General features: G+C 42.8%; 1 protein-coding gene across 4 annotated transcripts in view; it reads left to right on the forward strand.

The window, feature by feature from the left end:
• The window catches only part of DLGAP1 (DLG associated protein 1), a 1,173,524-nt gene that overhangs the window by 258,287 nt on the left and 890,310 nt on the right, over window positions 1–24,927 (forward strand). The window contains exon 1 of one of the 4 annotated variants that reach the window (XM_063923538.1): window positions 10,980–11,071. The exons of the other annotated variants lie outside the window; for them this stretch is intronic. The gene's annotated coding sequence lies outside the window, so the exon portion shown is untranslated. Of the gene's footprint in view, window positions 1–10,979; window positions 11,072–24,927 lie in introns of those variants that run through there. 4 annotated transcript variants of the gene reach the window in all.

Genomic DNA, 24,927 nt, shown 5'->3' on the forward strand with positions numbered 1-24,927 from the left:
TTTTTATACATATAAAAGTTGAAAGAAAAAAAAAAAAGAATTTTTTATGCTAGTTTAAGCTTTGGATAATTATCCCAACATTAAAAGGCTTGCTGTGTGTGGCTCAAGTTTATAAATCAATTGAAATAATTGAGTAAATAAATTGATGCGTCCCTATTTTCTGTATCCTGATGTGGAAATGGTTAAATGACTATACATATATTACAATAGACATGATGGATAAAATAAATTAAATGGTATAAAAACAATGAGAATTTGATGAAATGGATATAATGTTCTTTACGCTTGGTGATTTCTCCAAAGTGGAGAAAGGTCCTGTGTGTTGAATCCTAGATGAGAGAGCGCGCTCCCTCTCCTTTCTCCGGTAAAGAAAAAAGATAGAAGAGGTGGGGGAGGGGTTGGTTCTCTTCCTACGGATCCGAGTGTAAGCAGTGAGAAATTTCCGTTGTGTCCAAAATAAAGTCAAAGTTCCCACTTACATATATTCGTCCCGTTCGGGACTCCTGGTGCTTGTGCAGCTTAGAGCGGTGTGTCAAACTATCCCCGCGGTCGCGATGTTAACTGCAGGCGCCTGCAGTGCTTCTTCCCCGATCTTCTCTGTGTTTGCGGCCAGCGCTTGCCAGGGGATCGGGAACTCCTGGTTTGGGGATAGCTGTGAGGGGGTGTGTCCAACGCGTTTCACTCGGCTTCAGAATGCCGGGCTTCCTCAGGGACTATGTGATGCATAAAATTGCAGTCTTTCATTTAAGGAGGCCGATTCCTGTCTATTGGTGTGTCCGGCTGTCAGTCAATTAAACTGTTTCCTTTCTTTGTGTGTGCCGCAAAAGACTTCTTGTTGTTAATTATGAAGAATATAATGAATGTCAAAATGTTTTGGTTTAACAAATGGGAATGTAGCATAAGTCCAAAAAATGGGAGTTAAATGATTTAGTGAAAGCACTTATTTGCCCGGCTGTCGGTCAAAAAAGCCGTTTTCCTTTCTTGTCCGTGATACCTTATATAATGCTTGTTACACACAAAGAGTACATGTTTAAAAATATATAATAAAATATAGAAAAATGTGTCACAGTAGTCAAGATCTTTGAGTAAGCAGGTAGTGTGATGTATTAAACCCAAGTTTATTATTGTTATATCTATATATGTGTGGAGGGAAAGTAACAATTTCTTTTTCTCCTGTGATCAGAGGTTTGTTTGGAAATAGGTTGCAACAAATTGTATACATTTGTTGCTAAAAGGTAAAGGAGTTTTATGAAGTGCTGTTGGAGAGCAGAATTGGTTAAATTTACTTGGATGTTTGGGAATGTTTACAGATACTTGGAAAAGAAGTTTTGAGCTGGGGGGGTGGGATTTGGGAGGGGGTTGGAGTCCTCTTTAGAGCTCAAAACTTCTTTTCCAAGTATCTGTAAACATTCCCAAACATCCAAGTAAATTTAACCAATTCTGCTCTCCAACAGCACTTCATAAAACTCCTTTACCTTTTAGCAACAAATGTATACAATTTGTTGCAACCTATTTCCAAACAAACCTCTGATCACAGGAGAAAAAGAAATTGTTACTTTCCCTCCACACATATATAGATATAACAATAATAAACTTGGGTTTAATACATCACACTACCTGCTTACTCAAAGATCTTGACTACTGTGACACATTTTTCTATATTTTATTATATATTTTTAAACATGTACTCTTTGTGTGTAACAAACATTATATAAGGTATCACGGACAAGAAAGGAAAACGGCTTTTTTGACCGACAGCCGGGCAAATAAGTGCTTTCACTAAATCATTTAACTCCCATTTTTTGGACTTATGCTACATTCCCATTTGTTAAACCAAAACATTTTGACATTCATTATATTCTTCATAATTAACAACAAGAAGTCTTTTGCGGCACACACAAAGAAAGGAAACAGTTTAATTGACTGACAGCCGGACACACCAATAGACAGGAACCGGCCTCCTTAAATGAAAGACTGCAATTTTATGCATCACATAGTCCCTGAGGAAGCCCGGCATTCTGAAGCCGAGTGAAACGCGTTGGACACACCCCCTCACAGCTATCCCCAAACCAGGAGTTCCCGATCCCCTGGCAAGCGCTGGCCGCAAACACAGAGAAGATCGGGGAAGAAGCACTGCAGGCGCCTGCAGTTAACATCGCGACCGCGGGGATAGTTTGACACACCGCTCTAAGCTGCACAAGCACCAGGAGTCCCGAACGGGACGAATATATGTAAGTGGGAACTTTGACTTTATTTTGGACACAACGGAAATTTCTCACTGCTTACACTCGGATCCGTAGGAAGAGAACCAACCCCTCCCCCACCTCTTCTATCTTTTTTCTTTACCGGAGAAAGGAGAGGGAGCGCGCTCTCTCATCTAGGATTCAACACACAGGACCTTTCTCCACTTTGGAGAAATCACCAAGCGTAAAGAACATTATATCCATTTCATCAAATTCTCATTGTTTTTATACCATTTAATTTATTTTATCCATCATGTCTATTGTAATATATGTATAGTCATTTAACCATTTCCACATCAGGATACAGAAAATAGGGACGCATCAATTTATTTACTCAATTATTTCAATTGATTTATAAACTTGAGCCACACACAGCAAGCCTTTTAATGTTGGGATAATTATCCAAAGCTTAAACTAGCATAAAAAATTCTTTTTTTTTTTTTTCTTTCAACTTTTATATGTATAAAAATCACTGCTGATCATTGTCTAAGTACATTGCTAATTAAATAAATAATTAACTTTCATTTTAGTCCTTACTATCAAGTAGCGCCGCAGGTTCCTGCTTTTCTGTTTTTGCTATTGCCACAACGAGGAAAACTTGAAAAGAATTCCTCTCAGGCACCTGGGCTGCACTGATATAACTCATCTTCCACAGACCAAACCCTAATCAGAGGGAGCGCAGACCACACCACCCTCCTTGAAAAAAGTTCCTGGGTACTACAGGGTGGCAAGGGCCACAGGGCTCTGGTAGTATGAGACAGTTCTTATTATCTTCTAGTTGGAAAGTCCTTACCAGGCCCGACTGTAGCAATGGAGATAGCCCAGGATCGTACCAGCTGGTGTTCCAGGAAAAGCTGGGCTGCTGTGGGTAAAATGGCTGCTGTGGGTACTGGCTGGAACCAGACTGATGTTAGCACGGAGTGGATTGCTGGATGGAACCAGCCAAATAATAAATGAAGCTTGAGAGCGATGAAATATGATGGATATATGGAGCTTGAGAGCGGTGAAATAATAGTACCGGTGGTGAGAGGTAATCTGCAGAAATGATACCGGCACTTTAAGAAAAGCTGAACTCTGCTGGAAGCTAGGCTGGAAACAGGTAATTCTGAAACTGGAAACAGATGAGTCCCAGAGGACTGGAGAGTCAGGCTGCACCGCAGAATGGTAGGCAGGTGCGGATCTCTTTAGTGGATGCTGGAGACAGGAGCTGGAACCTGGAAACAACCACAGGAGAGAGACTGGAACAAGGTATGACAAACAAAGCACTGACGCCTTCCTTGCTCAGGCACAGAATACTTATACCTGCAGCAAGGAAGGGATTGGCTAGGCAATTATGCAGATTACAATGCAAACAATGGATTGGAGGAATTTGAGCAGGTGACAGAATCCAACATGGCTGCGCCCATGCAGACACTTGGAGGGAAGATTGGTTTGTAATCCATGTGGGAACTTAGACAGTAATGGTGGCGTCGGCCACAGTAAACAGGAGACGCCAGACTGATGAGTACACATTTGAACCACGCGGGCAACAGCGGAGGCCGCGGCTGACGTAAGCGCCATTCTGACATCCTGCATGCAGAAACTCAGGGACGGCGGCGGAGGCCACGGGAGACGCCATTCAAGATGTAACATGGCGCCGCTGTGACAGCGTCTCAGAGTGACAGGAGAGGAGGCAGGAATGTGGACATCAGTATAACAGATGAGATCCGGTCCTGGAGCGCTGAGCCAGCCTTAGGAGGCATCTGAAAGGTAAGTAATGGCGTCCAGATACCCGGATCGTGACACTGAGCCAGTTATCTGCCTCCTCCTCACCCGCATCATCTGCAGCCCTAGCACTGACCCCTCCTCCTCCTAGTCACTGCACTGCTCACACAACACAGGGTCTCGCCTCCTCCTGCCGGACTGATTCACCTCCCCCTGATGGTAAATGGCCACACGTGTCCCCTGTGCTCCCGATCTGAGCGCTGCGGGACCATCTGGTTTTAGTTGCTGCTGCTTCTTGTTGACAAGTCCAGGGATGGCAAGTAACCTGGGGTTCCAGATTAGTATATGGAGAAGGGGGTGCAGAACATGCGGTATATGGTGGGAGCAGTATATAGAGGGAGGGTGCTCTGTATATAGGGGCACTATATGGAGCGGTATGGGGATGCAGTGTATATATAGGGCAGTATACGATTGGGTTGCAGTGTACATAAGGTGTGTGTGTCCGTGTCCCGAAAGAAGCTCTGTCAGGCACCCTCCAGTGACCGGCAGCGGCACCACAGAGGTGACTATACTGAAAAAACATGCATCTCTCTCTCTCTACTATCCCTATCTGCCCCTCCCACTTCACTCTCTCCCCAGCCCCTAGCTACCCTAATCTTTCTCCCCTTTCTCTCTCCCCCAGTCCATATGTGCCCCCCACCTTCCTCTCATCTCCCAGTCCCTATCTACACCTACCCCCCCCCCAGTTGCTATCTGCACACTCTCTCTCTCCCTAGCCACCTCTCTCCGTATGCAGCAAGTGTGAAACAGTCAGATCAACATTATCAATATTAGCAGCAGCAGGTTAGGAGGCTGTAACATCTCCCTGTAGTATGACTTTCACATTCTGATGTGACAGTCATTTGATCCATGTGGCGGCCTCTAGTGGCCACCGGTGCACATAACAGAGGTGAGGAGCAGCCTTAGGGGGCATATTCATCATCACTTAATTTATGCAAAAGTAGGTGAAAATGAACAAGTTTTGAGGCCATTCATCATAAAGGTAATGCAGGAGATATCACAAATATCTTAGATATTTTCTGCTTTCCTTTCACTTCTGAGCTGGCCCGGCGTCCCAGTACACTACTATGGGAACCTCATTCATTAAGCTACGAAAATACAATATTTTTGGAGCATGACTGTGGGAGCTTTCACCATCTACACCTTCACTGCTTACCTATGGGAGCAGGTCTGGCTTTCAATCAGGGATCCTCCTGGATCCCTCCGCCACTGTCCTTTTTCCTCTGCTATAAACTGTGGGATTGTGCGCCAGTGTGAACCTCCAACTGTGCGTTGGGAACATTATTAGCTCAATTTTTTTGAATTCTGAGTTTAAAGTTGTGAGAGAACGTCCAGGATGTAAGATTTTCAGTAGCACAGGCAAGCCCAGATATACCCCTTTCACATCACCAAAATAACCCGGGTTATTCCCGGGTTGTTGCCGGGTCGACCCGGGTCGAGGTGCAGTGTGAAAGCACCAGTAGAGAGGGATTTTAGGGGGAAAAAGTTAGATTTAGTTGTAATCTGCACAGAGGTGATACTGAAGTCCAAAGCGGCTTATTCACTTTCCAAGAGTTTAGACTAAGTAGAGGAGAAGGCCTAGGACTGAGTTTTGTGGTACACCAACTGATGAAGGAAGCAAAGAGCAGCTCAATCCACAGATCCAAGCAATGGTTAGATAACTAGGATGAGGACCAGCATAGGGCAGTGCCCTAAGGCTCTAGCTAATGTTACATTTGTATAAGAAAAGATGGTCAGTAGTGTCAAATACAGCAGAGAGAGATCTCTAGAATAAGATGTACGTAATGACCTAGATTTACCAGTAATCAAATCACTGAATGCTTTAGTCGGTGCAGTCTTCTTATGTTATAAAGTGCGGTCTTACAGTAGTGTAAAGTTATTGTTAGAATGGAGGAACAAATCAAATTTTGCATTGAACATTCTTTTTATTGTTCCACGACCTACGTTACTTTTAATTTTCTATTCCTATAAATTATCAGATGAATTGTCTCATGCTTTTTTTTTACAACCAAGAGAGAGGCTGACGTCGACCTGATCTTACCTGAAATGGTATTTCAAGAATTAACTAAAAGGCCGTCTGCACAAAATTGCTCTTGGCTTGTAAAGTGTTCTCCTAAGAAATGCAAAACTATTCAGCTGGATGCAGAACACATTTTGGTGAATATAGGTCAGGAGAAACACTACAGTCCTATGTAAATGCTGGGATTATTTTTCAAATCATAAACTCAGTATGAAATTGCTGTTATCAGAAGAGGATCACAGATCACATAGCAATATCAATATCACAAGGATGATTGTCTGGCTGTGCAGTGGGAAAGCTGTAGAATGACTTTACAAAATGTAAGCTAAATGCATGGAAGGCATAGAACATAACTCTGTACACATGGGGACTGACTCTGAAGACACAAGTGCATAACCGGACACATCTCTTGATTTTCCACAGACTGTACATGTATCTAAAACAGAAAAAAAATGGTTTGTGCATAAATTGCACAAAGTCCCCACCATGGAATGGAGCCCTGTATGATTTGGAGTGCTTCTTGGTGGCAACTGGGGGGTTCCCATGCATATTCAAGGAACAGAAGTGTCATGGGAGTTTTGTTGGTATGCAGCCTAACTTCCTTGCTTGATTGAGGCCTGCGGTTGCAGATAGGATACTTGTTTCAGATCAGTCATTGCACCCAGCAAGGGGTGGGTGTAAGTGCAGATACTAATGGTGACAATTGCAAATACGGCTGAAAAGACGGTGTACGGTGGGCAGTGTTGCCATGCCCTTGTACCTGCCTGGATGCTCGCATAGATGGACGGATGTTCACATTAGCATAAGGTAGTTACATGGTTCAATTTTTGCCCCTTATTTGGCACCTGGCACTTGGTTGCATTTTACATCCCCAAGGCTCCCTCAACAATTGAGAGATAACCGCAATAAAACAAGAAACTCCAGGAACCCTGCAAATCATGCCATAACATATAACTGTGTACTAAATAGTTTTTACAGGTTCGGCATCCCGTTTTGGGTTCTAGTGCTAAACCCTCTCCCCCGGCCCATAAACTGTACCCGATACTTGCCTTCAGGATGTCGGCTGTCGGGGTTCCGGCGCCGGTCTCCTGAGTCATGTCGGGATTCTGGTGTTGGTCATACATATACCATTTTTACTCCACACTGAGCTATTCCACATAGTTCTTTTTCATCAAAATATAACACCAGCATGAGCATAAACCCTGCCCCTAGCTATCCCCACCAGTCCTCTCTCTTTATCTTACAATATGCTACAGCTTTTCCCTTTATTCATTCACCTACTTATTATTACATTAGCCATGTTTTGCTTCCACAACTCCATGTGTGTTCCATGATCTTCTTTACCATGTGTGTGAACCCTAGCTGTACCCTGACTACTGATCCGGGCACTACCTCAGTGGATGGTCGTGTATTATCCCATCTCTTAAACAGAAATCATGGTTTTATATGTGTGCTCAGAATAAGAATTATTAGAGCGGAAAATAAAATAGAGAACTCAATTTCTTTACAAAACACATCTGTCAAAATTATTATGTGTCTATTGTATCAGAAATCTTGTCACATTTAAAACCATCTTCTTAATGTTTTATGAATGGCTGCAATTCTTCTGTGGATCTGATCCAGAACCATATTCCCCCCCAACCACCACAGCAACCACCAGAGAATTGCATATGCCTGTTTTCACTGCTTAATTTACTTTATGTACTAGGGGGTGATTCAGACATGATCGCTGGGCTGCTAACTTTGCTGTCCTGCATTCAGATAGTGGCCACCCCCAGGGGGAGTGTATATTCGCCGTGCAAGTGTGCGATCGCATGTGTACACCAAGCTGCAAAAATCCACTGTGTGTAGTCTCTGCGCAGCCCAGGACTTACTCCTACAGTGCGATGGGAACAGGCTGATCGGGGCCATAGCTGACGTCACACACACTCCCTGAAAACGCTTGGGCACGCTTGCATTTTTCCGAACACTCCCAGTAAACGGTCAGTTGCAACCCACAAATGGCCTCTTCCCGTCAATCACCTTGCGAACGCCCGTGCAAATGAAATTTTTGCACCATCCTGTCGCTGACCAGTGATGCCCGTTGTTGCTGTCTGACGTGCGTGCGCATTGCAGTGCATACGCATGCACAGTTATGACCTGATCGCCCGCTGTGCGAAAACGCACAGCAGCGATCGGGTTTGAATCAGGCCCTGAATTTGCACTAAAAAGTATCTTGGCACTGTTAAGCCTTTAAATGCTCCTCCAAGACCTATGCTTTACATGAAGTGCACCAGTTAAGAATTTCCCAGCTTTGGGTGCTGGCAAAATTCCAGTAAATAATGTATGTTGTAAATGTAATCAACTGAAATGTTTATTGCAGCACTAGTCAGTTTATTACCAAACTCTGCAGATGTGGTCTGTTTTCATGCTTTGTTTGCCGGAGATACTGGACAGTGTCAGACTGGGGAATGCAGTGGCAGCGGCACATGTTTAGGGGTGTGGCCAGTCTCCAGAGGGGGTGTGGCCAACCGCCGCAAGGGTTTGGCTTACCATTAGAGCATGCATCTCCTGGGCCCCTTGATAAATATGTATAGGAAATACTGCTAGTGTATGCATAATAATGTATCAGATTAATAATTGCAATGCACTGTAGAGAATACACCATAGTCCTGTACAGCATATTGTAACATATGTATAATGTATAATCAAGTACACAGTCTGGAACCGGATCCCTAGAGGAGGAGGTGGTCCCAATGCTGTGTGGCCCCCCCGGGGGGTGTCCCCTGTACCATACCCCGATGTGCCAGTCTGAACCTAGTACTGGATATGTAATTTTGCTGCTTTAACTCCATTTCAAAAGATTTTTAAAGGTTACAGAATATGACTGACCATTACGTAGACAAACAGGTTGTCAGACCACAACTTTTCATGAGGATGATATATAAAGAAAGGATTTACATCATACAGAGAAAATAGAGCTCAGAGGGCATTCCTAAAATCTCTGCTCACTACTATATGCATGCGAATGTGGTTGCCATGATAGTCTCTTACACTGTGCAGAATTATAAATCATTAGTAGTAGTCTGTAGAAAGAAGTCAAGAAAATGGGAAACTATCAACATTCTTCTTTTAGCCTGCCTCAAAAATGCTGAAGGACACCTATATACAAACACTGAAAGTCTTTATTGAATTTTCTCCCCACACTCTGTGTTGACTCACACTTACTTAGCAACCAAATTACAAGATTGTAGCATTATTGGAGCCTAGATGAACCCCTTGGCCTTTCCCTGAAACCCCCCTAGGTTCTTCTAATGGGACAGTTAATCTGGTTTCATTGTGAGGCAGAAGGAGAGATTGGGCTCTCTATAAAATGCAGGTAGACAGCAGCAAAGGTCTAACAATGCTGAAGGTATAGCTATTGATCACCACAGGTATAAATTAATAATAATAATAATAATAATAATAATAATAATAATATTTATATAGCACTTTTCTCCTAATAGGAGAATACAGAATGCAGAATATTATAATCTCAGAGCCTCCAACATGACCTCTTCCAGCCAGTACAATATGCTCTACTCTGAATCACCATATTATGTACTATTGCTGATGCCAGGGCTGAGTTTACTGATGGGAAGGGTGCTTGCTCAGCCGGCCCTAGGCAATTATAATATTGGATGGGCAAAGTTTTGGAGCCTGGCTTTATATCCCAGGAGGAGGGTGTACACTACACATCAGACCAACATTGGGGGTCATTCCGAGTTGTTCGCTCGTTATTTTTTTGTCGCAACGGAGCGATTAGTCGCTAATTACCATGCGCAATGTCCGCAGTGCGACTGCGCCAAGTAAATTTGCTATGCAGATAGGTATTTTACTCACGGCATTACGAGGTTTTTTCTTTGTTCTGGAGATCGTAATGTGATTGACAGGAAGTGGGTGTTTCTGGGCGGAAACTGGCCGTTTTATGGGTGTTTGCGAAATAACGCTACCGTTTCTGGGAAAAATGCGGGAGTGGCTGGAGAAACGGAGGAGTGTCTGGCCGAACGCTGGGTGTGTTTGTGACGTCAAACCAGGAACGAAACTGACTGAACTGATCGCAGATGCCGAGTAAGTGTGGAGCTACTCAGAAACTGCTAAGAAGTGTCTATTCGCAATTTTGGTAATCTTTCGTTCGCAATTTTGATAAGCTAAGATTCACTCCCAGTAGGCGGCGGCTTAGCGTGTGCAAAGCTGCTAAAAGCAGCTTGCGAGCAAACAACTCGGAATGAGGGCCATTGTCCATTGTTGCTTCACCTTCATTGCCTACTATTGTGTGGGCACTTCATAATCTGCTCCTATTTTTTTTTTTTTGTATGTCTCCTCCTGTACATATCACCCTAAGGATGCTTGCTTCTTTAAAGTGTAGCATATATGAGTTATAGCTGGCCCTCCTGTGCCTTGGTAGTGCTAACTACAGTGAATTAATTTGGTTTCAGAATTTCTATATATCCATATTGTGTACTGACTGAGTGCTACTGCCTCCTCATATACCATACCAGTATTATAACACTTAGAAACTGGAATTTTGTCAGGCATTTTTGTGTACTGTACAGTACTACACTCTTTAGCTTCCCACCTGCCTGCAACCCGCAGCCATAGCAATATAGATCTACTGCAATCATTTCTAATCACACAACTATGTTTAACATTCCCACCTTAGTGTTTGTGACTGTAACTTTAAATTAGTGGTAAAACAAATATCCTTCATGATGTATTTTGCATCCTGTTCCCTGATATAATTAAAGTAATTCTGTGTAGGAGTATTTTGAGAGTATAGTTTTTAATGCTTATGCAGTAGTAACAGCGGTTGTCATGCTGTCATCTTTGTTGCTATGGAATTTTTCTATGCATGCTTCAGTAGAACATGATCTGCCAGCCTAACTCTCACATACTGTATTCTTGATGAAGATGTTTATTTTGAGACTGACATCATTTGAAAGGCAGGCGTGGTCACGTTTAGCAGCTCCAGGTGAGATAGGAGAACAGATAGCAGCTCACCTGGAGTGGATTTATTTCTGAAAAGGTAAGCGGACCCTGAAGTCACCAGCTACTATGTACATGCTAAAATTAACTGTCTTAAAGTGTGTTCTGTATCTGTAATACATTACAACTACATACTTCATGCCACTGTATGACAACAGATGTATTAGAAACACCTGCTGTTTATATTTCGTCAGTAAACATGATGAACCATAGGGAATTTTGAAAAGCAAATCAGCTAATCATATTATACTGTATGCTGTCATTAATTTACTAAATGCAGTAACATTTCTAGCAATGCTCATTGTGCAGTGTGCTAAATCGAGGGGAAACTTAGCTCTATAGTATTGCTACTACTACTCCCATAAATAGATCATTGATTATGCTATTTTTAGAGGACTATTATATTATATTGCTACACTATTATATTTAGTAACAACAATAGTTACATATCTTTGCAATGCTAGAGATTTATCATTTAAAACTGAAAATGGTATTTGAAAATGATTCTACTACAAGAGATACTGTACATTTGTTGCAGGCTCCAAATTATTTACTGTCGGCCATGGAAAAAGATATGAGATACATCTTTAGATAAATGTAAATCATTTACTGACATTTGGCATGCAGTGTATTAGAAGCAGAAAGACTTCACATGAGCTGAACATAAAAACATAACAATTTATTTGGGAACACAGCAGTGAAATAAAAATGAAAGAGAACTAGTAGTTCCATTGGTCTGACTAAGTATACTGTAAAGCTTTACCATTTGATAGACCAAATTACCAAACGAGCAGGAGGTAATTTGTTGCTTGTAAAGCTGCTGAGGTCTCTATTTCAGTTATTCTAAAGTGAATAGTTGATTTACATATTGTAATTACTGCTGTATAGAGGATGGTAGTAATTAAATTAAAATAATTGCATCTAGAACTGCTAACATAGGCAATGGCAGAGAGGATTATAGGTGTGGAGAATCTCACCTCTAAACCAGATATACTGACTAAAAAAATATGCTTCACTGCCATTGCAATTGATGCACTAGTACCTGTCTCCTTTATGGAGTAGATTGTCATTTATAGGCACTTCCAGGGCAGTGTGTGTGTGTGTGTGTGTGTGTGTGTGTGTGTGTGTGTGTGTGTGTGTGTGTGTGTGTGTGTGTGTGTGTGTGTGTGTGTGTGTGTGTGTGTGTGTGTGTGTGTTGTCTGTCTGTCTGTGCCAGTAATGTGAACTGTGTTTATTTTATTTAGAATTATACAGCATTCATATATCTTGGCCAAATTCAGAGATGGAATCTCTTCTATCAGAATCATGTATTTGATGCTAAATAACACTACTCAATTAATTGGTCATAACGCATAGAACTTCCCCACAGAGTGCGCACAAAGTGACAGATCCACCACAAGGCCATAGCAGTAATTTTATACTAGGCACTCTGAGAAACGTGTTATACTGCTCCATTGCTGTTATTTCAAATGCTACAGTACAGCAGTTGATACTGTGCAATATTTGAAGTAATTATGCTAATTGGAACTAAAATTTGATTTGTAACTATTGCTCCTTGCGACGGGTGTAGTATGGTATGCCGGCGGCCAGGATCCCGGCAACCAGCATACCGGCGCACAATAAAATGACTCTGGAGCCACTAACTAATTTTGCTGTAATACTTGTCTAGTGAAGGAAAGCATAATGCAGTGATTCCCAATTTATTTTGAATCACAGCACCCTAGAGTATCACAATTTTTTTCGTGGCACTCCTAGGACAAAAGTTTCTTATTGAGAAATTCAGAAAAAATATTACATTAAATAAATTTTGTTTATACAGTATGCCATCCTTCGGTTCAGTTATGGTGAGAGACAGGATTTGCTTCTGCTTGTCCACATATTTTATACAGTGACTGTAAGCCAAGAGCACTAGCTTTGTCTATTACACTGACCATAAATAATTTGAATTGGTCCTGGACCACCAACCCAGAGTACCCCTGAAAGTACCCCAAGGCACCCAGTTTGGGATCCACTGGCCTAATACACTTATAAAAGTATTGGGAATACCAGACCTACTGTATTTTATGAACAAGCAAGGCTTCATTGTGTGTGTGTGTGTGTGTGTGTGTGTGTGTGTGTGTGTGTGTGTGTGCGCGCGCGCGTGTGTGCGTATGGGCCAGACGTACTAAGCCTTGAAAAGTGATACATTTCACGGTGATAAAGTACCAGCCAATCAGCTCCTGTCATTTTCAAACCCAGCCTGAAACATGGCAGTGAGCTGATTGGCTGGTATTTTATCACCATGAAATGTATCACTTTTCAAGGCTTAGAACATCTCTTCTAGTTATTTTCCTTATCTACAATTATACTGTAATATACTTTCATTGTATCATGCGTTGCATTTTATGTTCTGCGTCTTATTTCTAAACATTACATTAAGTTGTATTGACGCACTGCATCCAGGTAAAAAACAGTTTGCATCTGTCTATTGCACGTTAGACATTGAAAACAAGTGTCTGAGTTTGGGGATTGAATCAGTGGCAAATTGCCTTTTTGGCACTTGTTTGGGGGCTGCACTTGGATGCTTGTTTCGGTGCTTTCAGCCCAAAAAGTACTAGTAACTGCAAAATATATCCACTCATATTCGTTTCTATAATAGGTACAGTGTGTGCAGTGCACACGAGCCCCAAGGTCCAGGGAGGGCCCACAGTGCACACACTGCCCCCATATAGTATACTTACCCCTCTGGAGTCCCATGGCGGCGGCCCTGCAGTGCGGGCACAAATCACTTGGAAAATGGCCACCGTGATTTGCGCAGGTGCACTGGAGATGTACCTGGGAACAAGGCGCGGGCACCATGCTCCCGGAGACCTGTGCATGCGCAGTAGCTTCTGGCATTATGCCAGAGTTTACTCTGCCGGAGAGGAGGGGGCCCGTGATGGAGGCTGCACGCTCTCCACTCCTCTCTTAAAACTCCCCTGTATCCACTGTACTGTACCGTATGCCAATTGAATGAAGTGTAAAAAGGTGGAACATTTACAAACTGCCCCTGCAAGCTGTCCTACTTAGTAAATATGTACGGATGGAGCCGCACTCATCTAATGCAGCTCAATCGCAGACGTGCACTCCCGGCGGGACTAGGCCCTGCTACGGTAGTGCGCAGAGAAGCTCGCATTGTAGTGAATGGGGCACGTGCGCATCACGGATGTGTGCACGGCCCAGACACTGCTTTGGGCGCACCTAGGCTCCATCTGTATACATAATTAAAAATAAACAAATGTTATAGTTAGTGGCTTTTTATTAAAATTCTATTAAATTGGCTATCATCAAATGAGGACTTATAACCAATCACTAAACATAATAAAATTAGTCAGGAGGTGGTGGCCCTTACTGTTGTGCCTCACCCTGAATGGGACAAATTTTGCACCTAACTGCAAGGTTAGTAAGGACAGGGTATTACAAGTGTTTTACAATGTTGAGTGAGGTATGCTTCCTCAATGTATCATAAAAGTGGGTGGTCTTCTGTTTGCCGGCGGTCGGGCTCCCGGCGCTCAGTATACCGGCGCCGGGAGCCCGACAGCCGGCATACCGACAATTATTTTCCCTCGTGGGGGTCCACGACCCCCATAGAGGGAGAATAAAATAGTGTGGCGCGCGTAGCGCGCCACCGTGCCCGTAGCGTGGCGAGCGCAGCGAGCCCGCAAGGGGCTCATTTGCGCTCGCCAAGCTGTCGGTAAGCCGGCGGTCGGGCTCCCGGCGCCGGGATGCTGGTCGCCGGGAGCCCGACCGCCGGCCACCCGTAGTGAACCCCATAAAAGTAAATGGTGATCTCCATTCCCTTGTTACACTGTAACAATTCTGCTATCAGAAAGCTGCATGCAAAATCTTCACAACAGAATTGCAGAGAGAGTTAGATTTGGGTGGGTTGTGTTCAAAACTGAAATCTAAATTGCAGTGTAAAAATAAAGCAGCCAGTATTTACCCTGCACAGAAACAATATAACCCACCCAAATCTAACTCTCTCTGCAAATGTTATATCTGCCCCCCCCCTGCAGTGCACATGGTTTTGCCCAACTGCTAACAAACTTGCTGCTGCGATCAGATCTGAATTACCCCCTATATTGTCTACAATCTAGTACAGAGTATAGTCAAAATTGGCACTTAGTCAAGATCTCACATAGTCAAAATCTCAAGTAAAGAGAGTCATTTTCTGCATTATTAGATCTACTAACTGGACACATTTAATCAGATCTACACAGTATGAATTTCAGAACTGTTGTATACTGTATAATTCCCTACAATCTGCTGCCTGGGACAGCAGCTTCAATGTTCATTATTATAGGCACTCCTCAGCACTAGCCATAAAGTCACCCAGCTGGTCATTAATGCTGAAATGCCTGGTTTCCCACTCCCTATGTACAGTTTATGATACTACAAAATTAAATATACTATATACTAGATTTGTATATATCTGCCACAGCAGTATAGATAGCAATATACAGTACATGATATTTTTTTCACTTACAACTACCATGATCTATCTCCACTGAGGTCTAATTGCACTCCATTGTTTGGCACTGCTGTCCAAACACGACAGGCTGTCCTTGTAAGTGCTGAACCTAGATTGAGAAATATTTTCTTCAGCTTTGTGCAATGTTTTACACAAGCAGAACCAATGCAAATCTGTGCTTTTACCAGTAATGACATGTGCAATGTCACTATGCAAAACCAAGCAGCACCAAATGAACTTCTATGCAAATAGCATGGGCAGGTTGCTAAGGTGATAGCATCATACTGTAATGTCACAGTGCAATGTGCTTATTAGGAATAACCTAGAGCTGTGTGACATCTGCTGACACGGTTTCAGTGTGATCTGTCAGTGTGTCTGTGGCAGCTGTGTGACAGGAACTACCTCCAATCAGCAATCATGTGGTGAGATGATAATACATCTGTGCTCTGGGATGATAGTAAGCGCCAATATGAATAGTCTGCTGGCTATCAGCAGAATTGTACAGTGAGTGCTAGAACAGTTTCTGTACAAAGAGACTTTTACTGATCTATATACACCATTTTTTTAGTATTCAAAATGGTTAAATGATATTGAATGGCACTTATTGTAGTTTATTGTTTATGTGCAAGGAGAACTTAATGTCTAGGAGTCTTGAGGTGATTTTTGTACTAAATTACACGTGAGCCTACTGTATATAATGAAATGATAGAAACTTATGTTGGGAATACACTATACAATTATCTCCCAGATAATCTGCCAGATCTGGCTGGTTGGAAAGAAAATCTGGTAATGGATGAAAGCGAATGACATTTGAACATTTGCTCCCAAACACTGGAAAATGGACAAACCCTCTCGTTCAGACAATTCATTAAATCACGGATTTAACCAATTTGTATGTATGACAGTTTTTGTCCATTTTCCAGTGTTTGGGAGCAAATGGTCAATTGTCGTTTGCTCTCATCTATTACCAGATTTTCTTTCCAACCAGCCAGAACTTGAAGATTATTTGACAGATAATTGTATAGTGTATGTCCAGCATTAGTGAGCTGATCTAGCATACTGTACATAACCTTTCTAACATTGGGGCCGATTCAGACCTGATCGCTGCTGTGTGTTTTCTAACAGGCTGCGAACAGGTCTGCACTGCGCATGCGTATGCACCGCAATGCTCAGGCGGGATGGACCGCAGCAACGGGGATCGTCGGTCAGCAACAGGATGGTGCGAAAATTCCAACCGCACCGGCAATCGCAAGGAGATTGACAGGAAAAGGGCATTTGTGGGTGGTAACTAACCGTTTCTAGGGAGTTTCCGGAAAAACGCAGGAGGGACCCAGCATTTTGTGGGAGGATTTCTGACGTCAGCTCCGATCATGTGAGTAAGTCCTGGGCCGTGCAGAGACTGCAAAAACTGCTGTTTGTGCAGCTCTCCAGCACAAATGATTGGCACACACACAATACCCTCCCCTTGAGGGTGGCGACTAACTGATCGCAGGGATGCAAAAACTGCACCTTAGCGATCAGGTCTGAATTACCCCCATTATTTGAGAGGCTACAGTTAAAATTATCCATTTTACCAAAGTCCTTTTTAGGATCTATGCAGCACTGTCCAAAGTGTGCTAGTTACATGGCCCCACTGCTAAACAATGAAGAAATCAAAATCCCCAAAAATATATTATATCAATTGCATTAAAAAAAACACATAAAATACAAATTTAGCTTTGATTCATACTGTGATAAAGGGGGAGATGTACTAAGCAGTGATAAAAGTGGAGAAGTGAGCCAGTGGAGAAGTTGCCCATGGCAACCAGTGTACGTCCCCTTTTCTTGAGCTCACTAACACTGTTGTCGAACCAGGGAGCTCGACGTTGTGGTTTACAAGGTCTTATACGCACAGGGGCGATAATATCAATTGCAGCCATAACATTCCTATAATACTAACGGACTAGGGAACAGGGATCTTCACATGCACCCACTATAGCAGAGAGATCCAGATTTGCTGCAAGAGCCTGGGGAGTCATACCCCTTCTTTGACAATACCTGGTCAACTCCACGGGCAGAGATCTATTTGAGGGGTTACAACTGAGAACCAAAGGGAGTGGTGGTCTGACCAGATGACTGGGTTTATTTTTAGGTCAGTGACTTCTAATCCAATCTGAAAGGCAAGATCAAGAGTGTGACCACTTTTATGTGTGGCAGAAGGAATGACCTGTGTGAAGCCCAGACCATTCATTGTGCACAGGAGGTCTTGGCCAAGGCGTGAGAGCTCATCATCCACCCATGCATTGAAATCCCCGAGGATGAGTCATCTTTGATGTTCTAGAACCATGCCAGCAACAGTGTCTGCAATTTCTTGTAGAAATATCTTTCCCACTCCAGAGGGCCGGTAAATGAGAAGAACTCTGAAACCTAATCCTGTCGAACTCCGGGCAGCAATGCACTCGAATGAGTTAGTAATTTCAATAGGGTGGACCCTAAGTTCTTTTTTGAAGCAGATAGCCACCCCACCACCCCTGCGGTCCAGTCTTGGGTTGTGGATGACAGAGTAGTTTGTTGGGACCGCAGCCTCCAATATAGATACTGCATTTTCATCTAGCCAGGTCTCTGTAATACAGGCTAGATCTGCAGATTCAATAAGGTCAGCAATTGTTGCAGTCTTGTTTCTTATAGATCTGGCATTACAAAGGACTGACCTGATTGGGTATACCAGAGGGCCTTCAGTTTTCTTTATGTTAAGTGCAGGAGCTCTGGGTATGGGGGTCACAAAGCGAGAGTTGACAGTTCTGTTCTTCCAAGCACAGGGCCGTCTTTTGGGTATCACTTCTATTTGATTGTTCTTTGAATCTGGGAGTGAGCAGGTGGGCAAAGGACTTAGGTGGTTACCAGTGAAAATACATTTCTGGCCTGCTTGCTTCCCACGAATGCGCCTGTGTTTTCTTTTTAAAATGCCAAGGGATTGGAGAATAGAAGCCTGAGATGGTGTAATAGGAACTGCGGAACGTGGTGGGTGGAGTGAAGCTGGAGGAATACGTATACATTGGGACATCAATGACAGATTACTATAAGTATGAGCTGCATATGATAATGAGAGAGGGAGAGAAAGCAGAGGTTTTTTTTTTTTTTTTGTGTTTTTTCCTGCCAATTCGGTGTGTGATCCAAAAATTATAATGAATTTGTGAACAGAGTTATTGCTATAACCTATTGCTGCTCTTTAATCCAATGCGTATATTTGAAGCAAGTGATAAATAAATTAACTTTGCTTTTTCTGTTGCTGATTTAGTCAATTATTCCAGGACAGAGCAGACTTGTGGAAAAGTGTTAGAATCCAATTCCTATTGTCTAGGTGTGAAAAGACCCATTGTGAGAGGCCTTTGAAGTAGATTTCTTGTGGGGGGTAGTGATAACGTGTCCTGGGGAATGGATCCTGCAATTTGAAATGAACTGTGAGCCTTCAGCAATTCAGATCCTGAATATACTGATATTAGTTGATTACTGCAAGAAGTCAGTTATTTGTTGCTCAGAGAACAGAGGTGGATGATGTCTAAGTGAGTGGCTGGATGGAGCCAAAGATAGGTTGTAGTCCACAGTACCTTATCTGGGATGTCCAATCCAATGCAGAGTACAGTAGCTGCCAAACTGAAAGACTTCTCAGTGGAGAGTTGCAGAGGATTCAATCCAGTGTGTATCTAAGCGCAGGAATGCAATTCGTTGGTTTTGATAAGATGTCCGCATAGAGTAGTACAAGTTAAAGGTAAGTCCTTGGATATTTTTGATGATTCATAGGTCCGATGTGGTGAATTTAAGCTGTTTTATGGAGATGATCAGGAGCATGCAAAAGGTGAGGCAGACATTTTTGGCACCAGCATCCATAAGCCATAAATTGGCCCTCAACCTTATTGTGACTACAGATGTTGCAGTAATTAAAGTAAAAATTAAACAATAGTCTTAAATTATAATTAATTTATTTGCATGTACAGTCACCACCTGTAATAAAATAGTTCTTCTAAACCGTGCACTGGGTTAAATAAGTAGATGAAAATGCAGCCAGGGTCTTACCCCCAAATCCCTTATAATCACACCACTATGCTGGAAACTATTCCTGAGACAGCAAACCCCATGCTAAAAAGTGGCCAGGCTCTTCCTAATGTCACTGTCTTATGGAGGCTAAGGTTATTAATATGGTGAATTGCCAATTTAGGGCCCTTTGTTCATTATACTGGGACATCTGGGGTGTCAAAGATGTCATTTAGGGGTCACAGTCTTAGCTAACTCAACCCCCACATCCCAGTATGATCAGGAAGGCCATTACGATTTTTAGAGTGGATCTCAGTGCCATATGAACAACAGGTCAGGGAGGTCACCTAGTGGCTCTAACACAGGGGGATCACTACACATTGTGACATCCAGGGGCAGATTGGCTGGAGGATTAATACCAGTCTCTGGGGATCAGTACCCAGAGACACTAATAGTGAAGCAGCGGTGCCAACAAGAGCAATTGACACCATGTTGTGCAGTCATAATATCAACATTCAGAAAGTCGACTCCAGAATCTGACATTGACTGATGTAAGCATTCAACATGCTAACATTCACAGTGTCGACCCTGATATATTGTCGACATTGTCAGAATGTCGACGGCTGATTTTTATTTGAGTGTCGATATTCTGCATGCCCACTTAGGGGGTAATTCAGTCTGGATACTGCAGCGGTAGCGATCACAGTCTGAATTACTATGCGCAGTGCGCACGCACGGTGGGCGCACTGCACATGCGCAGCCAGTGAGGTGCTATCAGCATCTCACTGGTGTGATCGCTTCTGCCTGATTGACAGGCAGAGGCGGTAGAGGGGTGGGAGGGGGCATGCCAATGACGTTAGAACGGTCACGGTCCAAACAACTGAGGCATCTCCGGACTGTTGGGGGGTGGGCCGCGGCACCTGCGTGACGTCACACGCAGCCACTGCAACCCGGGATGTGGTGGGTAGCTCCCTTCCAGAGCGCAGGAGCTGCGCAGGAGCTGCGCAGGTAGGGAGCTACTCGCCATGTACAAAAGCATCGCCATTGTGCAATACTTTTATTTATACCTGTACATGGGGGGCAGGGACAGACATGCGGGGCGGAGTAGCCCTGTGCTGGGTATCCCCCCGCATGTCAGAGTAACTGATCGTAGATGTGCTAAATTCAGATCAACTCTGAATTACCCCCTTAATATACTGTACCCAACACCTCTGCATTGTAGGCAGAGGCTTTCCAGAAATGCATAATTGTGTACTACATTCTAACTTCCATAGTACTTTATATTATGCTCTATATTATATTACCTTTGCTAACTGTGTGCCACTACTTGAAAAATGTAGCACAGATCTTGCCTAGCATTTATATGCTTTGTTAACTTGATAAACCAGTACCAACGTAAGAAGCAATACCCATGGGGATTCTGGAGAAAAAGTCTTAGCTTGTTTTAATGTGCGCATTTCCCTTAACACATTTTCTAAATAATCTCCTAACTCCTGGATGACCCACATTTGTTTTTTCCCTTAGGATCCTGGTATTTATTCCGTTTACTACTATTCCATTTGGTGCTAGACTATTTACTCTTGTGTTTAATGTTATTTTAGGATAATGGGTTTAATCAGACTGCTAATTGACTTTGCTTTCAGACCGCAGTGATATTGCAAGAACATTACATAATAAACTTTCACATTACTATCTGAAAGCAGTATTAAAATTAGGAAAAAGTTTAAATCTGTCCTTGATTTCAAAGAAATGTAGCAGTTGAGGAAATAGTAATGTGTGATGAACCCAACAGAATGCTGGAAAGTCACAAAGCCCTTTCTGTTTTCTTTTGTCAAATGACAAAAAAAAGAAGAAATCTGGGAGTTCTGCCCAGAGCTGATTACAGATCCACTTTATTGTTTTGTATACAGCCCTATAACAAAGACGAACCAGCAAAATGATCTTGATTGGAATTGCAGCAATGGCATCCACCTGTAGTGAATAGTGCTCAGTGTTTATCATTCTATATATCATAATACTGAACATTGAATTACAATATTAGAAGCCACTGATGCCAAACAAGTACACATCTCAATTAAAAACACACGGATTTGTAAATTACCATCAGTATCAATTACAAAGAGAAAAACTTATTTCTGCAAATTTTTCAAAATAAATAGTAAGCAATTACCTCACCCTACCAAGTTATACATGTCACATCAAAGCAAAGAGGCCCCCCTCATTATAGCCTATCAATTCATAGGGCCCCACATCTGTTGTTTAATTATTGCTATAGTATATTGTTAACCAAGGTACGTTCATATTGTACATTGCCACAGAGGCGTAACTCTGGGAGGCAACGGAGTCATCTGCCGCCAGGCTCCTGCTCTCAAGGGGGGCACCTCTCCTTCCATTCTATGACACCATTTAATTAAGTTAATTGGTAACTGCTGCTATCGCTTCAGTGGCCGACTCCTTCACTGGTCCCTGCACCTCACAAGTGACACCCTTTTTATTACACTGTAGATACACATTTTACAAGTGTATACCCAGTATTAGAAACCACGACCTATTACACTGGAAGCACACATCTTCCTGATGAAGCTGTTTGCTCCTGTATAGGAAATATGAGAATTCTAACTATAGGAAGTTACTTCTCTGACAATTACACGTGACTTCATATAGTTAGAATTCTCATGCTTACTGTACAGGAGCAAATAACTCCATCAGTAAAGTGTCTGCCATCAGTGTAACAGGTCATGGGTTCTAATCCTGGGGATTACTGCTAAGAAATGTGTGATTTAAAATAAGACAATGAAATGTATACATACAGTATATCTGTTTTTTTCAGAACACTCCATACACACACACACACACACACACACACACACACACGCACAAACGCACGCACGCACGCACGCACACAGACACACTCACACACACATACAAAATATATTTATCTAAATATAGGTGGAGGGCACCAATATTTGTCTTGCCTCCGGGCAACTGGGATGAACTTACGCCACTGATTGACCAGCACTGTGTAAATGAAGGATGATAATATTGAACATCGTGCACAAGGCTCTCTCACCACTATGTACGCAACACTAGATCCTCTGATAAGAGAACTATATGACACACCACTGGGTCAGAGGTGGTTTAAGAGAAGAAAGAGCCCATGTCTGTGGCGGTTTCAGAGAGTAGGGGGCCCTTGTTCACCTTCATTCGGGACCCTCTCTCTTGCAGGCACATGATCTGAGTGCTGACCTGCTCCCACTATAGATACACCCACCATGCACTGAATTATACTTTGCCAAGTGTTAAGTTGTGGATCATACTTTCCAAGAACTGTATATGGTATGCAAAACAAGACAAGTGACATTAGGTTGCTAATGTTTAAAAAATTGGGCCAAATATGTAATGAGGAGGACAGCTGACAACCGTGAGAACAGTTTATATGTATTAATGTATTAATGAATTTATAAATACATATCCAAAATATTAGAGACAATTGCAGTTATTCCAGCTAACAGTATGTTTCATAATCGATGCTGTTCGTACAAATGTAGAATGGCATCCGTATTATGCAACTAAATATTGCTGAGGCTTTATCAGTCTCCTGAATCCTGGAGGTTTTCAGGTATTGGATGAGCAGAGGATGCCACTGGCAACAGTGACGTAGATCTTCAGCATTATTTTAGGAAATCCATTCTCTGTTCCCTGAAACAGCAAGAAGCAGCAAAACAGCTCTTTTATGATTCACATTTCTGGACAGATCGGGAAAAGCATAAACAACACAAGCACACACATGGCACACAATGACTACATAATGAGGGTTTAAAAAGCACAATTAGCAGTGCTTCAATTAAGGGTCTGTGTACTGCTGTTTCCTGTTTTGTAGAACTATATTCTTAGTTGAATAGTAGGAAAAAGATTTTCATGCAGAAAATAACGAAGACCGGTATGTCAGGTTACTGGTGTTTCTCTTTGCTGTCAGCAATTAATGGTGATAAGTCATCTAGCAAAAATATAGATAGATGAAAGCTGCATCTTACTACATATTTTGTTGAGAAATATACCCCAACTAGTTACCAGCCCGTCAAAATGACGGAGCAACACCCCCTAGTGCTTAACTCTAACCCTCCTACCTGCAGCCTAAACCTAATGTCGACTTTCTGAGAAGTTGTCTGTCATGTTGTCTGTCGTCATTTTAATAACATCAATATAACTGTTGACATTGTGGTGTCGACATTATGAATGTCAACATTGTCAATGTCAACCTAATTATTTCTACCCCTCCGATATTTCCTGCTTTTTAGCCTTTGTCATATAGCATGCAGAAACAGTAACCCTATCATTGAAGAGGCAACAGCTATTCAGATCCTCTTAGGATCAACAGACTACTAGAGTCTTGTGTCAGAAGACTGAATTGTATTGTTTGCCTATCTGTTAGGCAAGGCCTGACCAAAGAGTCGACCCTAGGCATAAGCAAACTAGGCAACTACCTAAGGCACTGGTTACCAAACTTTCTTGAATCATGGCGCTCTAGAGTATCAGCATTTTCTTCATGGCACCCCTAGGATAAAAGTTTATTGATATATTTAAAAAAAAAATTGTGCCTAATTGTCATGCTTAGGTTCAGAACTTCATATCCACATGGTTCACAATTAGCAGCCACTAGCACTGGTTTTGCCTATCACTTTGACCATAAAGTATTTGATTTTTCCAGGACCACCATCCCGAGACACCCCTGCAAGAGCCTCGGGGCACCCCAGCGTGCCTAGGCACACAGTTCAAGAACCACTGGTCTAGGGCATTTGGAATGCCATGGGGCATCCCAAGCCTATGTCTGGCCCAGCTTGACAGCAGTCAGCTGCTATTTGCAGGGCATGATGGTGCAGGGACTGGGAAGGTACGGGTCAGCAGGCAGCCGTGGATGAAACTGCCTAACAGGTCACTTCGGGGTCTCTGTGTAAACGCTCACAGGACCCTGCTCAGAGGGACGCAATGCCAGGAATACCATTGGTGCAGCCTACAGCACAGCATTCCAGCCTAACAACACAGGGGTACGCTTACAGCCGCAATGGAGGAAATCTCACCCTCCTCAGAGGTACATTCAGTGCGCCCTCTAATATGGATATGTTCCGTCACCTGCACTCAAATACTCTGTATCAGTGAAGAGACAGACATATAATCCAGACAGCAGAATCACACATTACTTAAATAGTAACATGGGACATAGCAGGAATGTATTGAATAGGTAAATTGAAAAACCATTACTCCTATCAGATGCAAATGGAATAGGATTGTATTGCATAGCAGTGTTGTATTGGGTGGTCTTCTGTTTGCCGGCGGTCGGGCTCCCGGCGCTCAGTATACCGGCGCCGGGAGCCCGACAGCCGGAATACCGACAATTA

Source organism: Pseudophryne corroboree, chromosome 5, assembly GCF_028390025.1.
Source record: "Pseudophryne corroboree isolate aPseCor3 chromosome 5, aPseCor3.hap2, whole genome shotgun sequence".
Taxonomy (NCBI): Eukaryota; Metazoa; Chordata; class Amphibia; order Anura; family Myobatrachidae; genus Pseudophryne; species Pseudophryne corroboree.